Consider the following 7,346-nt stretch of genomic DNA (forward strand, 5'->3'; position numbering starts at 1 on the left):
AATGTTTGCATTTGAGGGCGCTCTGCACTCAATGCATTTATCATGATTTCCTCTCTGCTTGTGTACTAACGTTCATCCGCCAGCAGAGGGGGGCATAAGCAAGAGAAACGGTTTTGAGGAAGAGGCGCTTGTTAAATCCAAAAGCAAAAATCTGCGGACGCTGGAAATCCGAAACAAAAACAAAAATACCTGGAAAAACTCAGCTGGTCTGACTGTATCTGCGGAGAGGAATACAGTTAACCTTTCTAATCCGTATGACTCTTCATCAGAACAGAATTTGAGGAAGAGACGCTTTTTAAATTCATTCACCCAGAAACAAATGATTCCCCCATTGCAGCAGCGAGCTGCTTCTAAAATGACTTTAGGCTTTTAAATCCCAATGCCAAATCGGCTCCTGAAATGACCTTTTTTCATTTTTCTTTTATTATTTATCCAATTCCCTTTTGAGCAGTATGTGGTTCACAGAATATGAGGGGGCAAGATAACGTCATTGTCGGTCTGCACAGGCTGAACACGTCAGGATCAACAGCAGAAGAGCTAAAGGATCCCCGAAAGATATTGGTCGACTGGTGCAGAATCAGGTTCAACTTCTGTCTTCATCAATTAGAGTTCATGTCATTTTGACAACAGCCTACAGAATCCATGCCCACATATCCGTCCTTGGCCTGCTGCAATGTTCTAGTGAAGCTCAACGCAAACTGGTGGAACAGCACCTCATCTTCCGATTAGGCACTTTACAACCTTCCGGGCTTAACATTGAGTTCAACAACTTCAGGGCATGACCTCTCTCCCCCATCCTCAGCCCCTTTCCGATCCCCCTTTTTTCTAATGATTTGTAAATTTTAAAATATATTTTTTTAAATATATTTTTCTTTTACCACCTATTTCCATTAATTTTAAATGCATTCCCATCCATTGTTTTATCCCCACCTTTTAGCCAATTTCGATCCCTTCCCCCACCCCACACCCACTTGGGCCATGTGTCACTTCCACGTCTTGCTTTCTACCCTTAATGTCACCATTAGCACATTCCTTAGCTAACATCACCACCGTCAACACCCTTTTGTCCTTTTGTCTATGACATCTTTGGCAATCTCTTCTTTGCCTCCACCTATCAGTGGCCCTCTATCCAGCTTCACCTGTCCCACCCCCCTCAACCAGCTTATATTTCACCTCATGTCTATTCTTCGTTATGATGAAGAATCATACCGACTTGACACTTCAACTGTATTCCTCTCCGCAGATGCTGTCAGATCTGCTGAATTTTTCCAGCTATTTTTGTTTTTGTTACAGAATCCATAGAGCAATTCATCAGCAGGTGCAGAGAAAAGGGTACGTTCTGTGATTTTTCAAATGCAGAGCCAGCAGGCAGAATTGTTGAGTTGGTGATCACATCCACTCCCATGGAAGGATTCCAGGAAGATCTGTTAGACAAGCCAAAAAGGTGTCGCATTGAAGAGCGACTGAAGAAGTTGGATGTAATTACGAAGCGATCCTCACAGTTTCATGAAACTTACAGGTCCAAAGCACAACCCAGTTGGTCACACACTCACTAGGACTCTCAAACCTAGCAGGACATGTGGAAGGAGTGGCCTTTTGCATACACCAAGGAAATGCCCAGCTTTTCATCGATTCTGTAAGGCATGTGGCAGAAAGGGCCATTGGCAGATGCTGTGCACACGAGCAAAGGCTGATGCAGCTACAAAGAGCCGTGCGCTGATCCAAACAGACCGCACGTAACAGATACTTTTCAGCAATGAGGATGGCCAGCTGGTATCCCACCAGAAACATATATACAAAGCGACTGACAAACCAGAAATGACAGTTTACACGACAATATGGAGAGTGAACAGCACCTATTTCACACCGTCAATCTTGTGGAAAGCATTGATACCATCTCACCATCTGAAGTATTTGCCAAAATTTAAATTATCTGCCCTAAAAAAGTTGGTAACGATTCATTATTGGTCAAGATTTACACAGGGTCAAGTGCCAACATGCTACCCCCGCTAATTCTAAAAGACACATATCCACAGACATGGCAAAACCCACTGCTGTGAAACACTCAGCGTACAAATGCTCACTAATTCCATGTGCAGGATCATAGTCCTGGAGTGTAAGTACAGTCAATCCTCCTGAGTGACACAGATGTTCTACATCATGGGGACTAAAGGTCCAGAACCTCCACGTCTACCATCACACCATGACCTCACCCTAGCAACAATCCATGGAATCAATCATGCCTCACAAGGCATATCAAACTCAGAAACTACGCCTATCACCTCAATTCATGAATTAAAATCGAAATATCCAGGATGTTTAGACATAATTGTCAATTTCAAAGGGGCTGCAACATTACGCTTGCAGGAGAATGCAAGTCTGTCAATTGATCCGGTACATTTTGTGCAAAACAAATGCTTGCAGCTACAAGAAGAAATGGTGAAAGGTGACACTACAGAAACTGTGGAAAACGATGGCCTGATTCAACTCAGTATCTCCACGAGCACATAAGATCATTTTGGCCATATTGGTACAAGTCCGGCACCTCCTGGGGAGTCATTTTTAAAGGCAGGCAGCTCATCAAACTGGAATCTTTATGACCTGATATTAGCTTGATCTAATGGCCTAGCTGAATGAATGATTTTCACAGTGAAATCCCTAATTCTCAAATATAGACAGGCCAAGCAAAATCTGCCCATTGCAATGTTACATCCAAGATTGACACCTTTAAGTGGAATTATTCTATCACCGGCAGAGCTGATGTTTGGCAGACCAGTGCATATCAATTTACGGGAATGGTGTGGGAGAAAAGATCAAAATAGGCTAAAAGGTGGGGATAAAACAATGAATGGAAATACATTTTAAATTAATAATAATGGGCAGGAAAAAATGTATGTTTATACATTAAAATTTAAAATTAGATATTTTGAAAACAGGGGATTAAAAATGAGTAAGGATGAAGGAGAGAGTTCATGATCTGAAGTTATTGAACTAAATGTTAAGTCCAGCAGTCTGTAAAGTGTCTAATCAGAAGATGAGGTGCTATTCCTCAACTTTGCGTTGAGCTTCACTGGAACATTGCAGCAGGCCAATAATGGACATGTGGGCATGAGAGTGGGATGGTGTGTTGAAATGGCAAGGGACAGGAAGGTCTGGGCCATGCCTGCAGACAGACCAAATGTGTTCCTCAAAGCGGTCACCCAGCCTGCTTCACTTGAAAGGAGTATTTGGGCCCTTGGACGGTAAGGAGGGGGGGAAGTAAAGGGGCAGGCATTGCACCTTCTGTGATTGCATGGGAAGGTTGAATGGGAGGGGGTTGAGCTGTTGGGGGTGATGGAGGATTGGACCAAGGTGTCCCAGAGGGAACAGTCCCTACGGAATGCCGACAGGGTGTGGGGGGTGGAGGGAGGATGTGTTTGGTGGTGGCATCATGCTGGAGCTGGTGGAAATGGCAGAATTTTTAAATCCTCTCTGCACCCTCCCTAGTTCCTCTATCCTTTTTAATAATCAATTGACCACAGCCACATGCAGTACTGTGAGTATGATCTAACCAAAGTTTGAAATAAATTTAGCTAACTTCCCTATTTTCAATTTGATTCCTTCATAAAGAAGCCCTCCTGCTTGATTTGTTTCTCTTCAGCCTTTCCCTCCCCAGTATTGACTGACTGACTGACTGTTTATTCTCACAGACACACGCACACAGATGCATATACACGTGCGGACACACACACACATGCACACCCACCCACACATGTATGCACACATGCACATATAAAGACACATGTCATCCATTTATAAATTGTGTTTCTGATTCTGAAGTTCAAACCATTAATGCGAATTATCAGTGCAGTGGGCCCAGTAATGATCCTTGTCAAACACTATTTCTTACTTTTTGCCACTCTGAATAACTAACCTCTGCTTTCTACCTGCTAGCAATCCATTCTTCCCTTCTCCCCTGACTCCATATTTTCTGACTTTATTCGGTAGCCTATTGCAAGAGGCATTGTCAAAGGCATTGTGAAAATCCAGGTAACTTGCATCTACTACATTACCATTGTCTACTGTCTCTGTTAACTCCTCCAAAAAATTCATAACTTTGGTCAAGAAAGATTTTCCCTTTTGAAATCCACGCAATGATTCGTTTTTTTTGTTAGAAGTTCTTCCTCTCTCTAGTAGGGATTACATTATTTCTTCTAGCACCAACATTAAGCTGACCGATCTACTATTCCCTAGGCACATTCTGTCCTGCATTTTTAAGAACAGGATTTACATTCGCTATCCACCAGTCCTCTAGCACTACACCTTTTCCTCAAAAAAATATTTTAAATCTGCAGTCATACCTCTGCTATCTATTCCCTAGATTTATTTTAAATATGTGGGTGTGAAACTTCTAGGGCAGGGTTTTATCCTCTTTGAGTTTGATTCGATCCCTTTTCTCTTATTTTAATTGCACTTACCTGAAAACTTAGATCATCATTCAATATCATATCTATCTGTTCTACCTCCCTGTTAAACACTGAAATTAAGTAATCATTTAACTTATTTAGAAAAATATACTTTATTCATAAAATATCTGAAAGGATATTACAAAACATTTCTAAATCGCCATCACAAAAAGTGCAATCAGATTCAACTTTTACACATGGATCACGAGGTGCTTCAATACAATCAATGAATATTACAATCATTTCAAGCTGATCATGACAGTCAGATGGTATTGGAGTTATCAACCTACATCATGTTGCACTCTCAGGTGCTTCAATACAATAATGATACATTTAGTATTCACTACATACATTCATTGTGAGCCATACAGCCAGAGGGGTCGAGTAATCATTTAATCTTTCTGCCCTGTCTCTATCCTTATCTGTGGCATTATCCTATCTATCCCTTAATGGTCCAATTTCCATTCCAGCCTTCCAATTTTTATTTATGTGCCTGAAAAATATTTTATTTTTTACCTTCCTTTTCAGAGTTTGATGTTTCAGAGTCATATCAAACAGTTGAATTTACATATCAAAGGGAAAATTAAAGGAGAATGAAAGGCTATGTGAGGAGAGGGCCATGTAAGATCTAACAGGAGTGGAAAAGCATAGAAAAATAGAAGCAGGAGTCGCTCATTCGCCCTTTGAGCCTCCTCCACGATTCAATATGATCATGGCTGATCCTCAATCTCAGCTTCATAGTCCAGCTCTCTACCCAGCCCCTTTGATGACTTTAGTGTCTAGATATCTACCTATTTCCTTCTTCAACATATTCAGTGAATTGGCCTTCACAGCCTCCTGTGAGAGAGAATTCACCACCCTCTGAATGAAGAGGATTCTCCTCATTTCAGTACTGGATGGCCTATCCTGTATCCTAAGATTGAGACCCCTTGTTCTAGATCCTGCAGCCAGAGGAAGCATCATTCCTGTATCCAGCCTGTCCAGCCCGGTCAGAATTTTACATGTTTCAATTAGATCCCCTCTCATTCTTCTAAACTCGTGTGAATACAGGCCCACTCGACCCAATGTCTTTTCATACGGTATTCCCAGGAATCAGTCTGGTGAACCTTCGCTGCACTGCCTGTATGGCAAGTTTTCTTTCTCCGCTCAGGAGATCAAATCTGCACACAATACTCCAGGTGTGGTCTCACCAAGGCCCTGTATAGCTGCAGGAATCCATACTTTCCCCTTTACTCAAGTCCTTTCGCAACTGCTTGCTGCACGTGCATGCTTGCTTTCAGTGATTGGTATGCAAGGACACCCAGGTCCCTTTGTACATCAACAATTCCCAATCTGACACCATTTAAATAATAATGTGTCATTCTGTTTTTCCTAGGGAAGTGGATAATTTCACTTATCCACTTTATACTACATCTGACATGTATTTTCCCACTCACTCAATTCCTCTAAATTGCCTGGAAGCCTCTAAGCATCCTACTCACCGCTCACATACCTGCCTTCAAGAAGCCACCAGCCATTTGTGCATTAGTATGCTATGTAAAGTAACTGAAGTTGGGGAGGCCATTTGAAATTCCACTGTCAAGTGGGTACTGTGTTAACTTGCTGTTTTTAAAAAAATTCTAAAATCTATTTTGTTCTGTTGCCTTAAAGGGGGATGTGTAGCTGGGAATCAGGTTAATATTAGGAATGTTAGGAGTTTGTATAGTAGTAAGTAATCTGTAGTCTGATTTATGTGTTTGAAATCTTTTATTTTGTTAATAAATACTCAGATTTAATTTTTAAGTCTTAGTGGAATCATTATTTCCGACCTTAGTGCACACATCTTCTCGTAATAAATACAAATTGTAAAACCATCATGATAGAGCAATCAAATTTCCTGTGTGGATGTGGTCCGCCTGGGACACATCATTTGCCTTGTCATAACACCGACCCCTTGGAAACCACACTGTAAAACTACTCCAGCCTGAAAAATAACCATTCACCATACCTGTTTCTGCTGCTCAGGCAAATTCATATTCATTCTGTCACTGTCCCTTTTATGCCATGGGCTACAAATTTTCGTGTTAGCCTATTATGTGACTTTTGTCAAATGCCTTTTTTGGAAGTCTGGAAATACCACATTAGCCATGTTACCCTATCAATCCTACCTGTTACCACATTAGAAAAATCAATCAAATTGGTTGGACACATTTCTTTTGAAATGGCTTTCCTTAAGTACTCCACACAATTGTCCACTTGTTTTTTAACTGTGCCCAAGGTTATCACTTCTAAAAGCTTTCCCAGCACAGTGGTTAAACTTTCTGACCTGGAGCCGCTGGATTTATTCTTAGACCGTTTCTGAACAAGGATAAAATATTTACATATCTCCAGTCCTCCGGCTCCTCTCCTGTACCTAAGGGGATTGGACAATTATGGCCAGTGCCTCTGCAGGGAAGTTTAATAGAAAATTTAATAGAGAAGTTCAAAATCATGGAAGGTTTTGAGAAAATAGGAAGAAACTGTTTCCAGTGGCAGAGGGTTCAGCAACCAAAGGATACAGATATAAGCTTTTGCTTAAAAATATCCAGAGTGAGATTAATACAGATTTTCCCGCAGCCAGTTATTATCTGGAATGTACTGCCTGCCAGTGTGGTGGAAACAATATTCAAAACTAACTTTCAAAAAGGGATTGGCTGTGGGGGAAAAGGAACTGGACTGGGAACAGTTGAATAGCTCTATCAAAGTGCCTCTCTATACAGAGAGGGCTGACTGACCACAGTCTGTGCATTGTGATTTTATGATTTTGCATTGCTTCCCACCTGAAGCAGACTGGCATTCCCACTGCCCATCTCAGATCCCTATCCACGGTAGCGATGGCCGAAGTACCAGAGTAAACTTCAGGACCATTTACAGGCAACTGTC

Source organism: Cetorhinus maximus, chromosome 21 (assembly GCF_964194155.1).
Source record: "Cetorhinus maximus chromosome 21, sCetMax3.hap1.1, whole genome shotgun sequence".
Taxonomy (NCBI): domain Eukaryota; kingdom Metazoa; phylum Chordata; class Chondrichthyes; order Lamniformes; family Cetorhinidae; genus Cetorhinus; species Cetorhinus maximus.